This window comes from Vitis vinifera, chromosome 7, assembly GCF_030704535.1.
Source record: "Vitis vinifera cultivar Pinot Noir 40024 chromosome 7, ASM3070453v1".
Classification (NCBI taxonomy): domain Eukaryota; kingdom Viridiplantae; phylum Streptophyta; class Magnoliopsida; order Vitales; family Vitaceae; genus Vitis; species Vitis vinifera.
In genome coordinates, this window is record NC_081811.1 from 17,535,369 (window position 1) to 17,563,084 (window position 27,716).

The following is a 27,716-nucleotide window of genomic DNA, read 5'->3' on the forward strand; positions in this document are numbered from 1 at the left end:
TGACATTGTCATAAATTTTATTTTGTGGAAAAATCATTTTTTTTATTATGAAATTAAATTTTAAAAATAATTGCTCAGAGACATATTGCAACAAACTCACCATAAATAATTTTTTGTAACAAGAAATCTTCTACCCAAAAATATTCTTTTTTAATAAAAAATTTATTTATAAAAAAAGCTCATAATTATCGTAGTGCAATCTGGAGTTGAATATGATATTAGATATATAGTCAAGTAATTTGAATAGGTTTTTTTTTTTTTTTTTTTTTTTCTTTTTTGGCTTTTATTTTAATATTGTTGTTTTTAATTATCCCAAAATCTTATAGAATTTGGAGATCCCTGATCATTAGGCCTATCTAAAATTAAACTCTTTTTTTTTCATTTTTTTCTTTTATAAATATCTTAGTACCTATCCAATATTTAAAATGAATTATTGAATTTAGAATCTAGATCCTTATGTTAAAATTTGTATTTTATTTTTGCTTTGTTGCTAGGATCTAGAGCCTAGGAAAAAAATTCATGCACCTAATTTGATTTTAGGACGGGGAACAAAGTGATCTAGGATTTCTACATTTATTCTGAATTTTATTATATAAAAACTTTTCCCAAATAATAATAAAAACCCCTACTCATAGAGACTTTGTTTTTTATTTAAGGTTAAATTAGCAACCACGTAGTACCATTAATGAATTATTTTTATTAAAATCACTTCTTTTTTTTATTAAATTCACTTTTGTTTTTCTTTTTTGACTTCCTAACCCTATACAAATTAGATGAACAATAAGAATTTCTTTTCTTTTCTACATCTAATCTAGAAAATATTTTATTATTGAGAACAAGAATAGATTCCTTAGAGAAATTAGATTTTTTACTTTGTAGAAAGTAAAAACAATTAATAGTGAAATTTCTATGTTTATCTCTTTACTTTTCTTTTTCTTTTTTTTGTTTCTTCTTATATCTCTCTAGGGTTTTTCTCTATATCTACCTTCTCCATAATCTTCTTCAGATTTGTTAATTATTTTTTTTTTCTTTTTAAAAACTAAAACTCTTTGAATGTGGTTTAAATTTTATAACTTCTTTTTTTATATTTTTTATTTAAAATATCATCATCATCGTACGCATCCCTCCAATTAGGAGGTAGTGCACAACAATCTCGATATTACACATCCCTTCAATTAGGAGGTAACGTACTACAATCTCAAATAGATTGTATAAGTCTATAAACCAATTATGAACAAATCATCTACTTACAAAGAAGTTACGACTTGGATATTCTATACAACTTCTAAAACACCTAAGTCATGTACAATGCAAGAGATATCAATCTTGAATGGAATAGACAAAAGAGAACTGAAATAATCCATTTATTGTTACACCATGTCATGCTTTTAAGGATTCTATCCCAATATTTACATGGGTGTTAAATATGGTTCTAATTTTAGTTAAGTATTAAAAGTTGGATACTATTATGCATTTGAGGCAAGTCAATTTGCATGAGTGGGGACTTTAGCACTTAAATTGCATTAATTTCTAAAGATACAATATTGCTCCATGTCAAGGCTATGACTTGCCTAGATGGGGTATTAAATATGTTTTTAATTTCAATTGAGTATTAAAATTTAGGCACCACTATGCATCAAAGGCAAGTCAATTCATATGAGTGGGGACTTTAGCATTCAAATCACATTATGTGCCAAAAATACAATCCTGCTCCACATCAAGGCTATGATAGCCATAGACATTAGATATGATTCCAATTTTAATTAGGTGTTCAAATTTGGACATCATTGAGCATCCAAGCTAAACCAATTTGCATGAGTAAAGCTTTAACCCTTAAGTTGCATTAAGTGCTGAAAATACAACACCGCTTCATATCAAGACTATGACTTGTCTACATGGGTGTTAAATATGGTTCCAATTTTTAATGACGTGTCAAAAGTTGGACACTCTTGTGCATCAAAACCAAGTTAATTTGTATGGGTGAAGACTTAAACACTTAAGTATAGAATGCAATTCAACAAAAGTTAAGGACTTCTTGCAAAAGTTTAAATTCAATCTTTTACGTTATTGCCCTTGGAATATTTTTAGTGTCTATATTATATAATCTTGTTTATTCATCTTTACAAAATTTGGATTTAATTAATTCATTTTCCAAAAAAGTTCCTATTAGAATTTTTTGGGATAAAATAATAAATAAGACATATAATTGGTCATATAATTATGGTTACATGGATGCTTTTTATGAAACATCCTTAACTAAAAGTATAATAGAACTATATATATATATATATATATATATATATATAGAGAGAGAGAGAGAGAGAGAGAGAGAGAGAGAGAGAGATAGAGAGACAGATAGAGAGACAGACAGACATATAGAGAAGTGATGTTCAAATAAAAAAACTTTTCTTGTAACAAAACAGTCTTAGAAAAAAGTGGAAGAGAGACACTCTAAAACAAGAAAAATTCCTACCAAAATATTTCTTTGGAAAAAAAAAATCAAAGAAAGGAGGTCAAAGGCCCAAAAGGCTAACTTCAAGTCTTAGACAAACGCATGTACGTGTTGTGTCTTAACATTAGGACATTTGTAGACATAAAAAAATTGTTGGATTAATTGATTATCAAAATTGTGACTATTTAGCTCAACAAAATTTGATATTGACAAGTGATGAGTTATACACATCAAACACATGACATGCATGCAATTTAAAAAGTGACACGTGAAATTTGGAAGGTTACAAAATCAAGTCTTACAAAATAAAATAATTAAAGTCAAAAGGGAATTAGAAACTAGTTGGTAAATTTCTCAAATTAAGAAAACAAATCTTTCAATTAAAGTCAAAAGAAAATTAAAAATAAATATTTTATAGCAAATTTCTTAAATAAAGAAGATAAGTTACAAAAATCAAAGTTCTAAATTCTTTGAACTAAGCAATTAAATATTAGGGATTTCAAATTTAATTCCTTAATTTCACTTATAAATAATAGTGATTTTCTTTAATAGAGAGAATGAAAAAATAACTTCATAGGGGAAAGAGGTTTCGTAGGACGAAAAAAAACACTTCACAAGACATCCTTACAAGTCCAAGAGAAAAGTTATTTAGGAACAAGTTGTGTTAGGCCCTTGATTGATCTTCAAGTTTAAGAAAATACTTCCATCATCATCTATTTGACTATGATCAAAATGATCGAATTAGAGAAAAATATTCTTTTAAAAAGAATATTAACACAGAGATTATATTTTACAAGTATTCCAATACAAAAAAATAAAAATTAAATGGATATTTTTCTTGAAGTTTTGCTTATTTTGTAAGACTTTAAAAAATTGTGCGTACGAAGACCTATTAATGAAATAAATTCATTATTCTCCATGTTTCAATTTTTTTCTCTTGTGGTTTTATTTCTTCCTTTATTTTACAACATTATTAATTTTAATTCTTTTTTTTTTCTTTCACTTTTTTTTTATATTTTTAACCTCTAATATTTTTTTTTCCAATGAACCAACACACCAAAAAATTTCCATCAAAATTTTTAAAAGCCAAATATAAGAAAAGTAAAATACAATGTATTAAAGACTGTACTTGACCAATTTAATTTTGGAACCAAGGATAAAATTTTAATTTTGGTGGATATATTGGTAACTTAATTTTACGCACGTATCAGGATTTATCATGAAATATCGATGGTATTTTGACATATAAATATTGGTGAAGTAAAAACTTAATCAAAATTCATAAAAATGTTAAAAAAACTCTAAAAAATAATATAAGAAGTTATAATATTGATATATGAAGAAATTGATATATAAATAATATAATTTATGATATTTTATAATAATAGGTAATATTTGAAAATGCATGTAATAGTAAAATAATAATTAATAGAATTTGAAAATAAATTTAATACTAAAATGATCATTTATAATATACATATAATTATTAAATTTGTATTTAATTTATGATTTATGTGCTTTCAATAATAAATTAAATGGAAGTTGAAAATTAATAATTAAAATCAATATATTTATTAAAACTTTATTTTAATATTTTATTTTTTAAAAATATACATATATAATTTAGGTGTAAGCATAAAATATATAAAATGTAAGCCTCATATTAATATGTAAGGCATGTTTACCACAGTAGTACATGGTTTAACATGATATAAATGTTTTTACCATTTCAAATATTTCCATGTAAATTTTATAAAAATAAGGATATTTTTATCAAATTGAGATTAAAAAAGAGACATTAAATTAAATTAAAAAAAAAAGTGGAAACACGAAAATTTCTGAATATATCTTCCCGGATTATTTTTGTAACCTTGAGTAGAACGGGCGGATTCGGTTCGGTTTTTGGGTCGGAATACCAATCAACCGGTATTACCAATGAACCAAGTGGCCCGATCCGTTTTTCCTTTTACTCTCTTTTTAGCAGCAGGTCCCACGTGTCATTCAGCACACCCATTTTTGTTCACTCAAAACTTCAAAGTGGTGGGGCCCATTTCGAGAATTTTAACAAAAGAAACTCACTCACATACAAGGATAAAAATATCGGCAATTCGATTTTAATGATATATCGAATATATCGACGGATATTTTGACATAAAATATCGATTGACCTAAAATTGATCAAAACTTATGAAAATATAAAATAAAACTCTTATAAATGAAATTAAAAGTATAATGAACATTTTAAAGTTGTTTTGTTAAAGAAATTAATATATATATATATATATACATTGATTATTAAATTACATCAAATATTATTCAATAATAATATTGTGATATTTGATTATAATATGTTTAATTTTAAAATATATTTAATATTAAAATTATGATATATTTAATTTTATTGTATTAAATGATAATAAATGTATAATTTTTTAATATTTAATTAATATATTAATGATATTAAAAACTTTTTGCTACTTAATTAAATGAAAAAATTTTATTTACTTATGAAATAATTATAATTAATTCGTAGTTTAAAGGTTTGTTTTAATATTTTGTGTATATGAACACTTTTAATATATATATATATATATATATATATATATGTATGTATGGTGCATGATTATTAACAAAGGGCAAACTTGCCCTGATGGTCGATAGGTGTTGACCGTTGATATTTCTGTCGCCGATATTTCTATTGCAAATATCGTATCTATATATGAAGGTAGTAAAACATAAATAAAATCAATAATAATTTATTTCAATTTTTTGAGATATGATATATCTTTTAAACAACTAAATATTATAAATTTACTCTTCATAACTATTCATTATAATTTCATGATAATATTAAAGATAAAATAACATAATATTTTAAAATTTTTAATTATTTATATGTAATTTTAATTTTTATAATTATTTTTAATTTTAATAATATATAAATTATACATTTATAATATTCCACCATTGAACTACAACAATATTAGAACCATTTTATTTTACATCTATTTTTTGTTTCTAATTTTCATCACCCAATTTCAAATACTCTTTTTGAAAAGCTTACAAAAAAAAAAGTACGTTTGATTGTAATTTTATGAAACATTTTTAATTTAAATTTTTTTTAAAAAAAAAATTAAATTAGGTCTTTGATAAAATTTAAAAATCTAAAAAATTATTTCTAGTATTAAAAAATCACTTATAGTATTTTTTTGGAGAAACATTTGATAGATAATTTTCCTAAAAATACTCTCACATAATATACTTTCACTAAAAATATTTTGATAGAAATAATGTCAAACACTTTAAATATAGGGGAGTCCGTTTGGTAATGATTCTATGAAGTGTTTCTAATTTTTTTTATGCTTGAAAGATAAAAAATTTTAAGTGTTAAAAAAACTAGAAACACTTCTTAGAATTACTGTCAAACATACTCTTAAATCATTCTCACTTTGTAAAATTAACCATTCACCTTTTTTCAACTTAAAAAAATACCCATTTTGGACAAAAATAAATTCATTTTTTTCTTACAAAAGTAACCATTTCTTTTAAAACACATATGTAAATAATGAAAATATTGAAGGGTATTTATGTCAAAAATGGGTTATTCTTCAAGTTTAAAAGTGGGAGAGATTAGTTTTATAAATTTAGTATCTTTTCATCATTTTAATCAATTAATCCTTAAATATATTTAGAAATTAACCCTATGTTTCATTGACAGTGCCATACTAAAATCATTTGAGCCTATTTGAAATTTGCGTGTTTTCAAATTATTTAATCTTTTTATCAAATAGTTCAAAATAAATTAATTGAATTTAAAATGGTATATAAAATTAATTTATTAATTCTAAATTTATTTATTTATTTATTTTTATTTACTTTTCTTTTCTTACACTTTTCTTCTCAATTTTCTTTCCATTGTATTTTTTCTCAAATATTCTCATAACCAAACATAGCCTATGATTAAGTTAAAATTCTTATTGATTAATTAACTAAAATGGGTTTCTTAGGATTCAGTTAATTTTATCAATAGTTATATACCTAAATTGGAATTTTTTTTCTACGAGAAATGACATATGGGCGATTGTGTATCATTTTAGTGCATTTTCCACTACTAGAAATAATTTTGATTTCTAGTTTTTAAAAAATAGCCTCTAATTTGAAATCGATTTATGTCTAGAAGTTTCTACTCCTAGCCTCGTACTATGCATCTCTCCAGTCCCTCATGGGATTTTTGATAAATTTATGGTAAATTTAAAAAATTGTGTAAAAATTGGTAGTTTCAAAAATACGGACGCTTTGTGTTACATAAGTTTTATCAAAAGCATCATATCACAACTAATCTTAAAATTGTGTTTTGAAGACACAATTTCAATGGATCATTATGAAATCGTGTTTTCAAGACATGACTTTAGTATATTATTCTTAAAATGATGTTTTGAAAACAAGATTTTAGTGCATTATCATGAAATTCTATGTATAGGATATGACTTCATTTCATTTTATTTCATTTATTTTTTTCCTACTTTTTCCTTTAATATATTATTATGTAAATTAATTTTTTTTCATGTTTTTTAATTTTTAATTTTTTCCTATTTTTATGGTTTTTTTAAAAATAATTTTTTTATAATTATTTTATATACATGAAATGTTAAAAATAGCATGAAGGTTGCAATTCATTTGTTTATAGAGATTTATTTTGGAAGAATATGAACAAAGAAAAAGCAACCAAAAATAAATAAATATAAAAAATTTAAAAATAAATAAACTTAATTATTTACATAAATTCATTGTCTTAATCCATTTGTAATTTTATACAAATTTAAATAATTAAATAAAAATTTGAAAAGAAATGCAAAAATTAAAAAATACATAAATTTCATATTTAATGTATTATTATAATTATAATTATAATTATTGTTTATTTTGACAAAATCTTCAATTTTTTTTTTTTACATTGAAATTGTGTCTTGAAGATACAATTTTAATAAAATACACTAAAATTATGTCTTCAAGTTATGACTTAAGCAAAATGCACTAAAATCATGTCTTCAAATTACAACTTTAGCAAAACACACAAAAATTGATGTGGTGTCGGACACAAAGTGTCATGAAATATTTTTTAAATTGCGTTGTTTTAAAAAATATTTTTAAAATTATGGTATTTTTTTTATATAAAAAAAAAAAACACTGAAAGGAGGACGAAAAGAAAGAAAAGTTACAAAAACTCTCTACTAGTAAAACTCAAGGTAGTCTAGTTCCCCTAGTTTGCCACCTTCCACTCGAATATCGAACCAAAACTTCTCCAAATTCAATGAAATGTCTTGTGTCACCAACCAGAAACCTGCCATCAATCTACTATCATCCATCTCAAAGTCAAGGGCCAAGTCTTCTCTTTAATATTATCTTTTTTATTTGTATTCTTATTTCTTTATTTATTTTATGTTGTGCTTATTTTTCTAGGGTTTAGGTTTTATGGATCTTTGATTCATTCAAGAGTGTGTGATTCTGTGCCTTTTGGTTTGGTTGTTTTGGTTCTTTTAATTGTTTATGAAGTTTAGGGTTTATGATTTTTTTTTTTTCGCTCAGTTTTCTTTTGCTGAAATGAGTTTCTTAAAAAATGGATGAACAATAAGAGAGAAGGGGAATGTTAGTTTGTTGTGGATTCAAAGCCATTTGAAGTAGAGGTTTAGTGGGATGATGGAGGACTTTTCTAATTCAGTTCCAGACTTGTCCTTACTGAAGCAGTGGGCATTGAGGTCATTGGAATCTGATAGGTAATGTGAAGCTTTCACTTCTGGGAGAAGGGGGGGAGGGGAGTGCCTTATTTCTCATGGATTCCGTTAAGGCTGTGGATATAGAGAAGGCACTCTCCTTAGGCCCAAAGACTTTTGAAAATAAGTTATTGTAGTTGGATAGATGGGCCCTAGAGGCCAGATGCTATTGAAGTGGGGTGCATGCAAAGGACGTTTAGTTCAATATTATGGGGTTGCCCTTATATTTATGGTGTTCAGGTGTGGGGGGAAGTTCCCTTATGGTTGTCTTAGGTAGGGACTGGGAAATAATGGGCAGTTGGGCAAGGACGAAGAGGAGAGGAAATCACAGGCTGACTCCAGAGTGGGAGTCCTAGGCTTCTAGCTTTAGATAAGAAAGTTGACAAAGGGAACGTATCATCTATGGATTGGGAAAAAAGAGGTGGAGGGCTAATCTTTGGTGGATGTTGATTTTTCTGAAGAGGAAGATTTGGTCACGGTAGGAGGGGACGTTTTCAGTTGGATAGGACCTTAAAAGGTTGTTGGAGAAGAAAAGGTGGGTTAATTTGGCTCTTTTAGGGCTAAAGGCGAGGAGTGAGCAGCAGGAGGTGGGCTAGGGGCGTTTGGAGTTGGGTTTGAAGGAGCAAGCCTTTAATTTGGAGGCCAAGGTATAAGAAACAAAAAAGTTTCTTCAAAGTTTGAAAGAGCAATATTAAAAATGTTAGAGTACACGGTGAATTATTTAGGGGTAATAGGCAGTAGAAAAGAGGGTGGCAGAGGAGGTTGGTGTTGGCGTGAGCTGTCTAATTAAATAAATTAGAGAAATATGTTTTAATGTAAATCCCATACTTCAAGGGTCATCCACAATTTTAGCCACAAACCTTGTATAGGCTATAATAGGTTCCTAAAATTCCTCTGTTTTGTATCTATATATGATTGTATTCAACTTTAAAGAAAAGATGTGAGAAATAGAAAAATACTTCCAAATTGACATGGTATCAGAGCAAGTCCCTAGGACCTCTGCTCAAACCACTGTGTGACTAGAAAAACCCAGACCCAATAGAATCCATGGCAGAATCCGGAGACCTAAAACAACCTCTCATTCCCCAGACCAACTCCATCCTTAATGATTTGATGACAAAAATGACAGAAGTCTTGACTAGAGCCCAGACCTCCCCTTAACCTCTGCTTGCCGATTCTTCAACTGCTCCGATCGGTATCAAGTTGGAATGATCCAACTATGCCTTATAGTCCCAGGCTGTTGAGATGTATATCTCTGGCAAGGACAAGTTGGGATATATCAATGGAGATTCCCCTTAGCCTCCAGAAACCAATCCTTTATTCAGGAGATGGCGAACCGAAAACGCCATTGTCAAGGGATGGTTGATCAATTCGATGGACCCTTCCTTGATTGCCAACTTTATCCGCTTCCCAACTGCAAAACAGGTTTGGGATTCTGCTGCTACAACCTATTTTGATGGGACAGATACGTCTCAAGTCTATGATCTCCGGCATCGTGTTACTTGTATGAAGCAGGTGGGTGGATCCATTGAAAAATACTACAACGATCTTCAAGGGTTGTGACGAGAAATTGATTTTCCCGTCCTAACCCGATGGAATGTGCTATTGACATACAGAAATACAACTCAATTCTACAGGAAGATCAGGTTTATGATTTCCTTCATGTACTAGATGACAGACTGGATAAAACTCGGAGTGATGTGCTCCAATTAAAACCATTCCCTACGGTGGAACAGGCTACTCTTTTGTTCGTATGGAGATGTCAGGCAGACTGTGATGATCTCAGGTGCAGATACCACTCTTGGAGCAATTATGGCATCCAAAGGGATCCAGGGAAGTCACTACCAGACGCCACCGAAACCAGGGGCTATTTCTCTGAGCAGTGCAAAATCCAACTCATCACCCAAAACCAAAACACCATCTAATGGCATGAAGTGTACACATTGTGGCAACTCCAAACATACCCGTGACACTTGCTTCAAACTACATGGGTACCTAGATTGATGGAACGACTTTCAAACACGGAAAAAACGTGAAACCTCTGCTAATGATGACCACACTGGGAGAGTTGTCGTGGTTACTTGTGATCCTTTATTATCCCTCATCCCTCAAGTAGAATCTCCACATGATCCAGGTACTTCTGGTAAGGTACTTCATATCTCTACTCACAATGATGATGATGATTAGATTCTCAACTCTGGAGCTACAGACTACATGACATTTGATTCAAATGATTTTTCTAATGTAACTCAACCGAGACGGAGCTGTGTTACAAATGCCAATGGGGTCACTTATCCGGTTACAGGGGCTGGAATAATGACTTTATCTCCTTTCCTTTCATTATCTAATACATTACTTGTACCTTCTCTTTCAAATAGATTGATGTCTGCGAGTCAAGTTACTGCAAATCTTAATTATGTGGTAGTAATGTATTCTACCTTTTGTCTTCTTCAAGATATTCTCACCAAGAAGATAATTGGGCGTGGTACTAAGAGAGGGGGATTATACTACGTAGATGACTTCAGTTCGAGAAGAGCAAATCACATGCACCACACAGTTAGTAACAAGGAAAGACAGATTTGGTTATGGCACCATCGACTTGGGCATCCATCATTTGGGTATTTGAAGCACTTACTGCCTGGTCTATTTTCCAATGTAACACACTTAAATTTTAAATGTGATACTTGTATCTTAGCCAAAAGTCATAGGGTTTCTTATCCCTTGAGTATGAATAAGAGTATGATTTCTTTTGATTTAATCCATTCTGATGCATGGGGACCTTCTCCAGTAACTACATCTTCTGGTCATCGTTGGTTTGTAATTTTTGTTGATGACTGCACAAGAATGACATGGTTTTACCTCCTAAAACATAAAAATGAAGTATTTGTTGTTCTTCAATCATTTCATATTATGGTTCAGACACAATTTTCTAAAAAAATTAAGATCCTTCATTTTGACAATGGAGGGGAATATGTTAATCAAAAAGTCCAGACATACTTCAACAGTCATGGTATTCTCCATGAAACCTCATGTTCTCAAACCCCATAACAGAATGGTACTGCTGAAAGAAAGAACATGCATATCTTAGAAATTGCCCGTGCTCTATTGATCAATGCACATGGGCCGAATAGATACTGGAGTGATGTTGTTGCCATAGTCGTGCATCTACTGAACCATATGCCCACCAAAGTCTTACAATTTCAGACTCCATTAAAGGTGTTTTCCGATCATGTCTCATTACCTACTGTTTTGATGATTCCTCCTCGAATTTTTGGTTGTGTTACTTTTATTCACATCCATAAGAATCAACGAACTAAGTTGGATCCATGTGTTGTTCGGTGTCTATTTTTGGGGTATGGAGTACACAAAAAGGGATATAGATGCTACGATCCCATTGCCAAAAGAACCTACATCACCATGGATGTCACTTTCCTAGAATCTAAAATTTTTTTTCCATCACCGGTATCCAATTCTCCTCTTTAGGTGGAGATCCATGGTGAAGAACGGAATTGGTTGGATGTTGAAGTGTTGGACGTTGGTAACAATCTAGTACATCCGAATGATGGCAATGACATGGTTGAACCTCCAAGAATTGAAGCTGAACCTATACCTGAATCATCGGAAGATGTAGAATCTGATGAATCTCTTCACTCTTTAGTACCCGACGATCCTCCTCCTGAGAATATCCATGAGGTAAGCTCTTCTATCACACCTTTACAAACTAATGCTATAGATACATTTACAAGTTATGTTCTACCTTTCAAACATAATTGAGGCAAGCCACCAAATTGATACTCCCCAGACATAGAAGAACAGTGATCTAAGTATTCGATAGCAAATTATGTGTCCACTCAAAGATTATCTTAACCTCTCAGGGCTTTTGCACATACACTCTCCTCATGTTAGATTTCGAGTAGTGTTGAAGAAGCTTTATCATATTCGAAATGGGCTCAAGCTATAAAAGAAGAATTGGAGGCGTTGTAGAAAAATAAAACATGGGTTTTGAGTGTATTGCTTGAAAGAAGGAAGACAGTGGGGTGCAAGTGGATTTTCTCCATTAAATATAAAGCAAATAGGTCTATTGATTGATACAAGGCAAGGTTGGTAGCAAAGGGTTATACACAGAAATATGGTATAGATTATCAGGAAACTTTCTTACCTGTAGCCAAACTAAAAATTGTTAGAGTTCTATTATTTCTTGCAGCAAACTTAGATTGGCCATTGCACCAACTAGACGTGAAAAATATCTTCCTCCATGGTGATCTTGAAGAGGGAATTTACATGGATATTCCACTAGGTTATACTGCTACCTCAGAGTCAAAGATCACATGTAGTTTACAACAAGCATTGTATAGACTAAAGCAATCACCTCGAGCATGGTTTGGCAAGTTTAGTTCAGCAATGAGGAAATATGGGTTTCAACAAAGCAATTCTGATCATACACTCTTCCTAAAACATCAAGTGGGAAAAATAACAGCCCTCATAGTCTATGTAAATGACATGATCATTACAGGGGATGACATAGAAGAAATCTCTAGGCTTCAAGAGCAATTGTCAACTGAGTTGGAGATGAAAAACTTAGGAGGGCTTAAGTATTTTTTAGGCATTGAAGTAGCAAGGTCAAGACAAGGCATATTTCTTTCCCAAAGAAAATATATACTAGACTTGCTGGCAGAAGTAGGATTACTAAAGTGTAAGCCTGCTGATATTCCAATTGTCCAGAATCGTAAACTTGGAGAATATGTTGACCAGGTGCCAGCGGACAAACAGAGGTATCAACGGTTAGTGGGTAAACTCATCTATTTATCTCATACTCGGCCAGATATTGCTTATGCTGTGAGTGTAGTGAGTCAGTTCATGCACTGCTCGAGTGAAGACCATATGGATGTCGTAATGTAGATAATTCGTTATTTGAAGTCCTCTCCGAGGAAAGGTCTTATGTTCTCAAAGAATGGTCATTTGAATGTTGCTGGCTACACAGATGCTGACTGGGCAGGGAACATCACAGACTGGAAATCTACTTCAGGGTACTTTACTCTTGTGGGAGGCAACCTAGTTACATGGAGGAGCAAGAAACAGAAGGTAGTTGCATTGTCTAGTACTGAAGCTGAATTTCGGGGAATGGTCAAAGGAATATGTGAGCTTCTTTGGCTGAAAAAGATGCTAACTGAGATCGGCGTTGCTCCCAGCTCTGAAATGAACTTGTTATGTGATAACAAGGCAACCATTGCTATCTCCCATAATCTGGTCCAACATGATCGCACTAAGCACGTTGAGGTGGATCGGAACTTCATCAAACAGAACCTTGAAGAAAAGATTATTCAGCTTCCATTTGTTAAATCAGAAGACCAGTTGGCTGATATATTCACAAAAGCAGTGTATACAAGGAACTTCTACAACTCACTTGACAAGTTGGGCATAAGATATATCTATGCTCTAACTTGAGAGAGAGTGTTGGCGTGAGCTGTCTAATTAGATAAATTAGAGAAATTTGTTTTAATGTAAATCCCATACTTCAAGGGTCATCCACAATTTTAGCCACAAACCGTGTATAGGCTAGAATAGGTTCCTAAAATTCCTCTGTTTTGTATCTATATATGATTGTATTCAACTCTAAAGAAAAGATATGAGAAATAGAAAAATACTTCCAAATTGACAGTTGGGACTTAGTATCAGATCATAAATGAAGATTAAAATTATCTTTTAGAATGGTAGGGGTTGAAAAACGGTGAAAAAGCAAACCCAGTTTGCTTGTAAGATACAAAATACAGATGATGTTGAGAGATTTAGTTAGGAGTTTGGGAGTAGGCGAATTTTTAGATTGGGGGGTTGTGACTACCAGGGGTGGTAGGGTGGTTGTCTTATGGGAAAATAGAAAATTGGAGTTGGTGGGAAGAAGGTTGGCGATTTTACAATTTTGTGTTGCTTAAAAAACTATGAGGACTAGTTTTATTTAGATTTTTACAGTGGTGTATAGTCCCACGTTAGGAAGGAAAATAGAAGATTTTTTGGCAGAACTTGGAGCCATCAAGGGTCAATGGGAGACCCATAGTGTGTGGGAGGGGATTTTAACATAGTCAAATTCCCGTGGGAATGCAATAGCGACAATAGAATATCTCAAGATATGAGAAGATTTTCATAGGTTATTAAAGAGTTGGAATTACGTTATCTCCCATTGTTAGGGAGTTCTTTTACTTTGGGTGGAGGGTCGAACAATCAATCCCTATCAAGATTGGATCGATTTTTGGTGTCTAAAACTTGGGAAAGCCATTTCAATGGTGTGATTCACCGTATTCTACCTAAGCATGTGTTAGATCATTCTCCAATTCTTTTAGATGGAGGAGGCTTGAGAAATGGAGTTACTTGTTTAAGTTTGAAAATATATGGCTGAAGGATGAGGGTTTCAAAGACCTTCTTAAAAGGTAATGGTTGAGGTATCAATTCAATGGGTCATTCGGCTTCATTTTGACTTCAAAACTTAAAGCACTAAAATTAGATTTGAGGTGGTGGCATTAAGAAACTTTTGGTAATGTTTCCTCTAGGAAGGAAATGGCCTTCAACCAGATAGGATTTTAGGATTCAAATGAGGAGGGGGAGGGTCTTGTCCCTTAAGAAGGCTGATGCAAGAAGGAGGGGTGAGGAGGATTATAGTAAGTGGGTCCTCTTGGAAGAAACCTCTTAGAAAGAGGGCTACCTTGACCAGATCTTCTTTTTTAGAAAAACCAGCAGCCACCACGCCTTTTCAAAAAGATCAGCAACCACCATGCCTCCACCTTTTCTTTCCCAATCCAAAGATGACAGGTCCCCTGTGTCAACTTTCTCATCTAAAGCCAGGACTCCCACTCTCGAGTCAGTGTGTGATCCCTTTCTGCTTCATCCCTACCCAACTGCTCACTGCATTGTTTCTTAGGCTTTATGCCCAGGTTAAGAACATACTAGGTTTGGTGGTTGGGTAATAAAGTTGTCTACGAGGTTTACGTAATGAAGTTGTCCGCCAGTCAGACGGGGTAATTAGGCAATAAAGTTAATATTATATTTATTTATTTAATAAATATTATAAAAAATTATGAAAAAATTAAGATAAAATTTTAAACTTTTTTAGTGAAATATATCGAAATAATTGTGATTTTTATTATTTAATAAACAAATATATGTACTAAATTAAAGCAATAGTAGTAAGCATGACCTTATATATATTTTCATAGTTTTTTTTTTCTATTTATTTTGTAACAAGAAAAGAAAAAAGTAACATTTTCTCATGGGAAAAACTAAAATAATTAAAGGGGTTCATCTATATTATCGAATGGTATTTTTTGGGTAAATATCGAAAAGATACCATTAATCAAGTGGTATTATGTATATATTTTTAAATCTTATTATTTGTACCATAATTCATTTGTTTGTAACTCTATACTTAGTTCCATTTACTTATATTCTTATTCAACTATATAAATCTTATGGGTTCAAATTTGGACTTTGGCAAGTATCACTATGATACCATAGCATTTTGCTAATTCAACATTCCATAAGAAATAGAAAATCTAAACCTTTTTAGGAACAAAAAGAAAATCTACATTAGTTAGTGCTATCAAAAAATATATATAGTTTTTTTATTATAAATACACTAATATTTCTTCATTGCCTTGGAAAACAACAATACTTAAATTTTTAATTTAATGTCATAAATTTTAATTTTATATTTCAAGTTCTCTAGCATAAATAGAAAATAAAATAGATATATTATCAAGTACACTATTGAACTATTATGAAAAAAAATATCTATAGATATATTGCAAACATCATAAAATGATATATTATGTTCGAGCCAACAATTTGATTGAAGCGGGCAACTTATAATGAAAATATGGGCCTTAGTCCAATGTTCAAGACTTGTCATTATTAAGGGAGGCATTACTAGTCTTATGTTCAAATCCATTTTTTTTTTTTTTTGTAATATTTTCAGGGACACTTGCCCCCGCTCCCTAGGCCCTACCACCATTAACTAATTTTTTAAAAGAAAATACTATGAATATTAAATAATGTGTTGACCCCAAATTTTTATTTGGTGCCAAAAATTATTATGACAAACATATGCAAATTAACGGAAAAACTTGTACTTCATAATGCAAATCTAGGCTTTTATTCTCATCTAGATGAATTAGAAGAAAGTGTTTTCCAATGATGATTAAGAGTGTGTTTAACAGTAATTTTAGAAAATATTTCTAGTCTTTTTAAACTTAAAATTTTTTATCTTTTAAGTATTAAAAAAACTAGAAACACTTCCTAAAATTACTACCAAACACACTTTAAGTTTAATTTTGTTTTTGTTTTTATTTTTTCTTTTAATATTGGTTTTTTTTTTCTTTTAACTACTCTTTTAACTTGTGCTCCTTTGAACATATCAAATTGTTTTTCATTAAGTATATGACTTGTTTATAAAAGTTTATCACATGACATGATATTTAAAATAGCTTAAGTCAAATACATGAAGAAATAAAAAGAAAAATAAGATTATGTAATTTAATCATTTCATTAGAGTCTTTGGAAAGTGAATATAATTAAAACTTTTTTAATGTGTAATACAAGAAATTAATACTTTTAAGAAAAATCATAAAAAAGAAATAATTCCTTGATGGAAGATAAACTTTAGAAAAGTCTTTTGATAATATATTATAAAACAAAAAGATGGCTTTTATTTTTTTAAAAAAAAAAATTTCAGACAAGCACTTGATTTTTTTTATATATATATATTTAAAAGTGATCTAAAATTTTTTACTAAACATCTAATTTATGTGAGAAAGCTTTTCTTACCATTCTCAAAATCATTTCCAGAGAGGATTTATTTGGATTGCAAATACTTCTACTTTTACAATATTCTACAATTAAATTACAATAGGAAATCAATAATTATCAAAACAAACTTTTTTTAAAAAAAAAATTGTTTTATAAAAATATTCATTTATTTAACTATTATTTAATTTAATTAAAAAACATATAAATAAGTGGAAAATAAAAGATGATAAACTTGTGATCATGTTTATTGTTTTTTTAGTACAATTTATTTTTATATGGTAACAATATGAATTTAATGATATAAGTTTATATGGTATAGAAAAATGACACTTATATTTGAATCAATTTTATTTCATTATATCATATAGATTTTTTATTTTACAATAATTTAAAATTAAATTATATTAGGAAATTGATCATTATTAAAGCAAACCTTTATGTTTAATTAAATTTAAAAAACATATAAGTGAGTGAAAAATTGTATATTATAATTCTTATATAAATGTATTTATATATATTTAATTTGAAAATAAGTTGTTTTACTTTTATGCATGGTCAGGCTAAAATTTCAAAATGACTCCAAAACATGATATTGGTTGGGAGCATACAGAACCTAGCTATTGGTGGTAGTAGGTGACAAAGTTATACATGGATGTATAACAAGATTAAAGCAACATATTGCACATATATTTGGATAAGTGGAAGGATGTCCACATGTACCAATAGAAGTGTCACAAAGTGTTAGACAACATATGTCTGATGCTTCAAAAGAAAAAACACAATTAAAGAAAGAAAAAAAAAAACTTTTGAGCTCCCTAAATGAATAAAATTTCTATGAAATTGATGAGACTAATTTTGATTATGAAATTGAGGAAGTTGGTATGAATGATTTTGAAAGAAGACAGATGAAACAAGCAATGAAAGAAAGATGTCGAATTTTTTAAGAAGATAGATAAAAGCATCGGAAGGGTGTTAGTTCTGCATAGCTTTCTAGTACTGGCATTAAGTGTGGGTTGGTACGTAACTTCAGTGTAAAAGAAGGAGCTAGCATACCTCCAAAAGGAATTAATCCCTACATGTTCCCATCAGAGCAAAAATCAGTAAAAAGTTTGTTTTCTATTGAAGGTGTGAAGAAAGTGGGTAAAGCCATTTCTAAATTCTCTTTTTAATGCAATACCCTTTAATGTAGCTAATAATGGGTCTTACTATCAATCAATGATTGATACCATAGCAGAATAAAGTCCAAGCATCAAGGGTCCCACAGGATACCAAATTGGAAATACATAATTTGGAGGAGGAGTTGCAAGAGCTTGAGGTACATATAACCACATTGAAGGCTAAGTGTCCTACATATGGGTGCACAATCATGTATGATGGTTGGAGTTTTAGGACTAAAAAGCTTATCATCAATTTCATGATTTATTGTGATAGAAGAATGATATACCATTCTTCAGTTGACATTACCAACATACCTATGATAGCAAACTACATCTTTTCTCTTATGGATAAAGTTTTAGAGGAGATTATGGAGGAAAATGTTGTTTAAGTTGTCACTAATAATGAGAAAAGTTTTAAAGCAGTTGGTATTTTTTTTATGGAGAAGTGAAAGCATTTATTTTGGTCTCCTTGTGCAATCTACTATATTGATTTAATGCTTGAAGATATTGGAAGCATGAAGTGGATTAAGGAGACATTAGATTAAGCAAATATGATCACCGGATTTATTTATAATAGCTTGAAAGTAATGAATTTGATGAAAGTGTTCACCAAGGATAGAGATCTGTTAAGGCCAGGAATAATCCAATTTGCCACTAAATTCATTTCACTTGATAGTCATATATGTTATGAGGCTAATTTGAAGAGAATTCACAAAAATGAGTGGCGTGAATTCAATAAAGATAGGCATAGAAGAAGTCTAAGAGATAAGGTATCCAACCTTATCTTAACTAATCAATTTTTTTGGAAGAAGGTAGGAGAAGTTCAAATCATCATGGAACTTCTCGTCAAAGTATTGAAATTGGTTTATCAAGATAAAAAGCCCACATTGGCAATCATTTATGAAATAGTGCATAGAGCTAAATTGTTTATCAAGGCATCGGTCAAGCAATGGGAAAAATGTTGGGAAGTCATTGATAGAAGGTGAGAAGGCCAATTGCACAAACATTTGCATGCTCTAGGTAATAAAAAAAACTCTTTATATATTTTTTTATTATTTTTTTCAAGTACAAATTATTATAAACAGATCATTATTTAACTTATGGTAGCATATTTTTTAAATCCAATGTTCCATTATTCAAAATATTTCTCCAACATCTGAAAATTAAAATTAGATTAAAGGAGGTTATCAAGATATTAGAGCCAGATATGGATAGACAAGCAAAAACTATTAACGAGGTATAATAATAATTTGTGACCTTTATATAATACATTTTATACATGTAATGTGCATTAACAAAAAAAATGTTAATAATGTTAGTCAAACTATTTGTTGAAAGCTAAGGAAAATTTGGTAGTGCACTTACAAAGAAAGCAATAAATCAATCTCTTTCAAGTACTCAATACATTTACTTCTATTACAAATAAGAAATTATCATTATTTTTTGTTAAATATATCATGGTGATTAATAAGTATGCATTTTCTTTATTATAACTTAATGGTGGAACAACCATAGTGACGAAGGTCCACATCTACAAAAAATTGTTGTTAAAATTTTAAGCTAAACATATTCTTTATTAGGTTGTGAAAGAATTTGGAGCATATGGTCATTGATTCACACAAAGTTGTGCAACCATTTAACAATGAAAAAGTTGCATAAGTTAGTTTATGAGCACTACAATATACAACTTTGGGTAAGAACTTGATGTTAGAGCGAAACAATGAAGATTTATACAATCCAATTGATTTGAATCATATATTTAATGATGATGACAAATTAGATGAGTGAATACAAGAAGGAAAAGAGCATTTTTTATCATCTGATAATTTGGATTGGTTGGATAAAGGTCTTCACCCCTAATGAAGAAGGTATGGAAACAGTTCATGAAGATGATGGTGCCACGAGTCCTAGAGTTAGTAGGCGTACAAACAATACTACACAAGAAAGAGATATTATTGATTCTTGTCGTAAAGGTAAGGCTCCTAGAATAGTTTCTTCAAGTTCCAATAGCGATGATGGTGACAATGGGGGCAATAGGGAGAATGGTGGCACCAGTGGGAGTAGTGGAGGAGGTGGTGGCACTGGTGAGGGTACTGAAGGAGGTGGTGGTGTTAGTGGCAGTTATGTTAGTCAAGCAGATCCTAGCATGTCATGGGCATAATGAGATGAAAATTACTATGCCACACATACATATCATGGGTATAGACCAAGGATATGGGAACAATGAAAGCATTTGAAAAGACTAACTACATTTCCCAGCGATGATGATTATTCTAGTAGGCATGATTATCATAAATTCAATTATCACTGTATTGATAAGCACTTGCAAACTTTGGGTATTAGGATTATGACCATATTTCAAAGGAGTAGATGATATATCATATCACAACTTTAGAGACCATGATAACTTTTCCACTACTTTTAGTAGAAATGATTTTGATCGATTGCTAAGGATGCATCTGAAGGGATATTCAAACACTCGAACACAAGCTAGTGATTCCTATGGATATGATCAATCTTCTTGTAGCAACAGTATTGCCTATCAAGGTTATGGATACAATCAATATGGTGTTGATCTTGAACAACCTCTGAAGCCATATTTGCCTTATTATGGATCATCAAGCCAATCATCTCAACTAACGTATTCGAGTTATGAACAATTCTTTCAACCATATTCTCACTATGGGAATTACCATCCCGATTTGTATACTTGTCGTATGATTGATGATGATGATTTTGAGTCCCCTCGTCATTCAACATGGAATTGATTATTGTATTTGTATGCCTGTTAGTAAAAATATTGTTATATTTGAAATAAAATAATTTTCTATTATTGGCATTATCATAAATAACTTTTAGTAGATACTGTTATAACTATTTAAATAATGTTAAATGTGAGAATATTTTATTTTATTAATTTTTTGAGCTTATTTAGTTGTACCTATTTTTCCTGATAATTTACATAATATTTTTATAATTTTTTTAAAAAGTTTTTAATTAGCTTATTTTACGTATCATTCAATACCAAGCCGATACACCGAGACTGATACCCCTCAAGACCTTTCAAGTTAGTGATCAATATTGGGACTTTGAACCATGGGGTTTCCTACTATTCAAATAGACTTAATTCTCCTTTATGGTACTTTCTATGATTCAAATGGAACCTCTTGATGAATCACTAAAAGGAAAAGGGACATTGGTTTTCAAGTAGGGAAGACTTGCAAAAGTACAAAGGCTCTCATGGTGACCCTATGAGTCAAAAGGAAAAAAATGTTTAAGCAGAAATTTTTTAAGTGAAATCTTATACTATTAAAATAATAAGCATTGTAAAATTTACCAAGAACTACTTATGATAAATAAAAAGAAAGAGCATATGATAAATAAGGAGAATGTATTCTTTGAATTGTTTGTCTTCTTATGTTAAAATTAATGTGTTTTTGTTTTTCCTTTGGGTCTTTAGGTTGTATCCAAAAGGTACTTTTTAATACCACCTAGAAACACTCTCATTATTTTGTACCTAAATCGCATGTACTAAGTCCTATTTCTTTGCATCTTGATTTTATTTCCTTTGTATTTAAGACATATTCCTTTGTCCTTTCATTCAATAATTCATATTGAAAAGATTTTGTCAAAATTTAATATTTTTTACTTAATAACTTAGATTGACTTAAGTTAAACTATTCTTAAATCATTGATTTAAAATTTATTATTTAATTTTTACTTTAATTTCAGGTTTTTCTTGTAAAGCTAACTTAAAATTTTTCTAAACCATTAAATGAACATATTTACCCTCATAATTTAAATTAACATTTGTCTTATTCTTAAGTTATTGTCTTAACATTTATTACTTAATTTTTACTTTAATTCCAAGTTTTTTTATAAAGTTAATTTAAATTTTTTTCTAAATCGTTAAATTAACATATTTACTCTCATTAATTTTAATTAATATTTGTCTTTGCTAATTTTAACCAATATTTATCTTTATTAATTTTAAACAATAAACATTCATGTTAAAAACATTGTAGATGTATAAATGTCATAGAATTATGAGTGTAAAAAAAAAAAGAAAAAAAAACTTTCACCAAAAATAGACAAATAGGACAAAAGAGATTTAAAATTAAGAATAAATTATTTATTCTAACTTATCATCTTAACTTATTTTAAATTTTAAGTTATAATATTGAGTTAATTTATCAAATATCTTTAATATACTTTATAACTTAAATTAAATCATTAAGTTATATTAAGTCATCAAATCGGTTTCCCAAACACCATAATAGTCATACATTTCAAAGACCCAAATTTTGAGTGTGATATTGTACCTATTTGATACCAAGACATTTCCTTGGTTTTTCTTTTTTCTTTTTTTTCTTTTTTTGTTGGGTTTTATTTTTCTTTTTTTTTCTTTCCTTTCTTTAGTTTTTTATTTTTCGTGTTAGAAGTTGAAGGATCATCTTATGTACCTACACTACCATAAACGGTGTTACATTGGGATTGTCAAACATAATTAAAAAAGGAACCGATAGTTTATTAATTTAGGGTGCGTTTGGCAATGTTTTTAGGAATTGTTTTTAACTTTTCTAACACTTAGAAGATAAAAGTTTCAAATGTTAAAAAAACTAAAAACACTTCTCAGAATCATTGCCAAATGCACTTTTAATATTTAATATTTGAGGACATGTGGTAACCTTATTCAATCTACATATCAAATGAGATAATTCAGTATCTCATTTATTGGTTCTATCGAGTAATTGGTTCTTTTGGGCACTGACTTTATTGAATGGAATTGGCTCAATTCAAATAAGGCTAGTTTAGAAATAATCACTATGAGTTTAGGACCTTTGAAGAAGATATCTATGTTGTTCCAAATTTTCCCAGATCAAGACCTTAAATTGAGCCTTCTCTTGTCCCTTCTAATGTTATCATTTTTTAGTATCTCTATGATTCTTCTCATGCAAAGTAGAGCATTAATTCCACTACCATTCATCACAGGTCATCTATTTAGTATAGCATAGCTTATATAACATAACTATTATTCATACTTATACTTGACATCAAGTTGAGATAGTAGTTTAACAATTCGGATAGTTAGTAAACTAAAGTGATAGGACAATATTTGTGCCATATTTTTATTTGGGAAACAATATCTATATTGTTGGGAATGCATATCAACTGTTAAATATTACAACAAGTAATATTTAGGTGGCTTTTCCAATCCATAATAATTATCAATTAGTAATTGGGTAGCAATGCCAATCCACAGGAGATTAAATGAGCAAGTTAGGTCGTTATTCCAACCTTCATAAATTTAAATAAGCAACTGGTTGGCTATGCCAACCTTCATAAATGAAATGGCAGTGTCAATCCACAAAAAACAAAATATGCAGCTGGATGGTTGTGTCAATCTATAGAAAATAAATTGGTAAAAAAAAAAAAGAATACCCAATTTACGTGGTAAAACTCTCAGAATGAGGGAAACCTCCACGGGGTAAAGCCGAAAAAAGAATTCACTATGTGATAAAATTGAGACAAAATATTACTCAAGTATTGCATTGCCCTTACTTAAGTTTCACGTACCCCAAGATATGCTCACAATTCTCACAATTTTATCACTCAGTACTTTGTGTGGAACACTAATTTTTCTATCTCACACACTCTCCTTGGTGTGATACCTTCACTCTATTCTCACTTTTTTGCACAACTCTCTATGGTTGGAATTTTCTCTGTCCCACCAAATGATCCCTAGAAGCTTGTTATTTATAGGAAATTTTTAAAAGTCAAAGATGGCCTCAATTTGTTGAAATATAGGCAGGCTCCTATTGGAAGAAAAAACTGCAACAATTTATTGGTAAGAAAAGGGCTTGTGGCGATGGTGACATGGAACAAACAGAAACCAAAAGAAAATTTTTGGTTTCTCAAGAAGCAAAAAGATGGTTGCCTGCCATCTTCATAATGAGGATGGACCCCACCAATAGTCAGTAGACTAAAATGATTAGGACAATATTTGTGCCATATTTTGGGAAACAACATCTAATAGCAATATTTTCATAACCGGACCGGTCATTGAACCGAAAAAGTTACCAGTTCACGGTTCACTAGTCGAACCGCGGTTGAATCGGTGACATCATAAATATATAATTTATAAATTATTAAAATTTAAAATAGTTATAAAAATAAAAATAATAATTTATACATTATTTAAAAATTAAAATTTTATTTGAACATCATTAAATTATTCTCATAATAGTCATGATTCTTCTTTAATCATGGAAGAAAAAATCACATGCCTATTTAAAAAGAAAAAAAATGGCAAAAACATGGAATGTGAGTTTTTAATTTTTTTAATTATTTATTTGTTAAAAAAAGGAATATTTAGAAATTCTTTAATTTATTCTAATAAACTACAATTTTATTTTTATTTAATTTTTAATAAATGCTCAATTGCTTATTGCCAAATGCATCTTTCAGTAGGGTAAAAGAGGAAAGGGCAAAGCATACTCTCCACTGCTCTCTTGTCTTCTTCCTCCTTCCCATTTCTTCTTCTTTCTTCTTCCATGGCTTCTCATTTCTCTCCCAAACCCAGTTCTGTCTCAGTGCCACCACACTCCCGTCATATTTAGCGATTCTAACTCTGACACTAGCGGACTAACCGTCGGGCTCGGCTTCCTAGTCAACTTCCCCAATGGTCGTACCTTCTTCCACAAATCAACTGGTCGTCTCTCTGACAGACACCTCATCATCGATCTTCTCTATAAGTCACCATACCCGACCACTACTTTGGATTCTCATTTCTTCTTCCAATGCGGGGAGTGGGAGGGTGGCTTTGTAGGAAGGGTGGGGTCTTGCCGGCGGGGAAAGCAAATGGGAAAGACTTTTCTAGCGCGGGGTGGGGATCCTGCCGGCAGGGGACGACGACACTAGAAAAAAAAAAATTGAACCAAACTATTCGAGGGGAACCGTCCGGTTCACCGGTTGGACTACCGGTTTAACCGACCATAAATGACCGGACTGGACTGGAACCGTGACCGGCCGATAGTCAGACCGGCCGGTCTAGTCTGGTTTTTAAAACCATGTCTAATAGGACTCCTAATTACACCAAAATTGTATTTCCTGGTTTGGTTCTTCTTAGGATTTGAAATCTTAATTCCATTAGGAGTTTAGTTTTTATTATAATTAGGTTTTTATAATTGTTACTATATATTAAAAAATAATAGAAAATATAGTGTGATGAATTTTACTTAATTATTTATCATCTTCATTATTTTTCATTCATTTCATGTAAAGAAATTATTCTAGAGCTAAAAAGATTATTTTTTATTATTTAAATTTCATATCAACCAATAATAATATGATTCAATCCCAAATGGAAAAAATAATTTTGAATTTTGAAGAATCAAATTTCATATCAACCAATAATAATATGATTCAATCCCAAATGGAAAAAATAATTTTGAATTTTGAAGAATCAAAATGCAATTATTATTTTTATTATCTAATAATAGATCAATAACTTATTATACTAGTGGATTACACAACTCTCTCTCTCTCTCTCTCTCTCTCTCTCTCTCTCTCTCTCTCTCTCTCTCTCTCTCCCTCTCTCTTTCTCATGTACGAAAAGACAATTTGGTGAATTCAAAAAATAAATGTTTGAATGCATGCCTTTACATCCATCAATTGATAGAATCAACATTATTATGAACACCTATAAAGGGGTAGAGACAGTACAAAAGGTTTGATTACGAACTTTGAGAATCCAATTTGAGCTTATTTAGATGAAGAAAACAAAAAGAATCTCAAACTATTTTTTTCAAACATTGGCTTTTGTCAATCAAATAAAATCTAATGACAAAAGCATTTCAAATCTCCAAGTTATGGAGAAAATTCTTTAAACCTTAACCATATGATTTGAATACAAGGCAAGAACAATTGAAAGATCTTAATATCATGATGTTGGATGAATTAATGGGTTTCTTGCAAACCTATAAACAACGTTAAGATGAAAGGTCCTAAATTGAGGTGGAAGAAGCACTACAAAGCAAAATAACTCTTAGAAAAGAAAAAGAAGTCTCAAAATAATTTTAAATCAAGTAAAAAAAAATGTTAGAATTGACTGAACAAAGAACAAGGAAATTCCAAATAAAGCCAAAAAGGCTAAAGAGGTAATATTTTAACTCAAACAAATAATAAATCTCATATCCAATGTTATAATTGCAAAACATATGGTTATTATAAATTAGAATATAGGGCTAAGAGACCAAATAAGAGGAGTTTTCAAGCTAATGCTATAAAATGTAAAGGTGAAAAGTCAGAGACCTTGTTACCAACTTGTAACACCAAAAATGATGAAAATAAAAGTACATGGTTTTTTAATACATACTATAATAATCATCCCTATGTTAGGAAAGAGTTGTATTCAAAATAGGATGAGACTTTTAATTCAGAAGTAAAATTTTTGAATGACACAATAATACCAATTAAAAATAGAGGTAACAATTCCATTAAATTGAAGAATGGATCTCAAAATTTTCATTTCCGATGTGTTATATGTTCCAAATTTTCATCAAAATCTATTAAGTATGGGGCAACTTTTAGAAGAAAAAAAAAAGGTATGATATGTGGATTTATAAGGGCGTCTATACTATTAATGATGATCAGAAAATACAAATAGCAAAAGTACATATGACATAAAATCATTTATTTCCATTAAATATTAATTGTGAAAATTTACCTTGCTTTGGTTTTATAATTAATGATAAAAATTGGTCATGACCCTCTTGTTTTGGATAGTTAAATTTTAGAAGTTTAAAAGTACTTGTTGCAAAGAAGATGGTTTTTGGACTGCCTTTTATTAATTTTCCAATTAAGGTTTGTCAAACACATGTTTTGAGAAGGAAACATAGAGATCCTTTTTGTACAGGAAATCATGGAGAGCTAAAAAGTCTCTTTAGTTGATTTACTCAGATTTATTTTTAGTGGAGGCTCCCTCAAATGGAGATCACATATATTTTATAACTTCTATTGATGATTTTAGTAAGAATACTTTGACTTATTTTCTAAAAGAAAAGGCATATGCATATGAAAATTTCAAAAATTTTAAAGTTTATGTCAAAAAACAAAATCAACATATCATCAAGTTTTGAGAATAGATAGGGATACTGAATATGACAAATTTATAAAATAAAAAAAAATGTGGTATTGAGCATCAATTAATTACAACGTATTCTCTGTGACAAAATAGAATTGTAGAAAGAAAAAAATAGAACATAATATGGTGAGGTGCAATAAATTATAATATTTTGGGTTGAAACAATTTCTTGTGCAATTTATTCCTTGAATAGATGCCCTAGTAAAAATGTCAATGTAAAAATCCCAGAAGAAGCTTGAAGTCATAGAAAGCTTAACATGGGACATGTAAAGGTATTTGGTTGTATAACATATGATAATATGTTTGATGCAATGCCAAAAAACTTGACCATAAAAATGAGAAGTGTATTTTTATTGGTCATATTCATGCAACAAACAACCATAAACTATACAATCCAC

General features: G+C 30.1%; 1 pseudogene; it reads left to right on the top strand.

The window, feature by feature from the left end:
- The first annotated feature begins 20,043 nt into the window (after nt 1-20,043).
- LOC104878657 (pentatricopeptide repeat-containing protein At1g71420-like) overlaps nt 20,044-27,716 on the top strand; it is a 123,958-nt pseudogene continuing 116,285 nt past the window's right edge.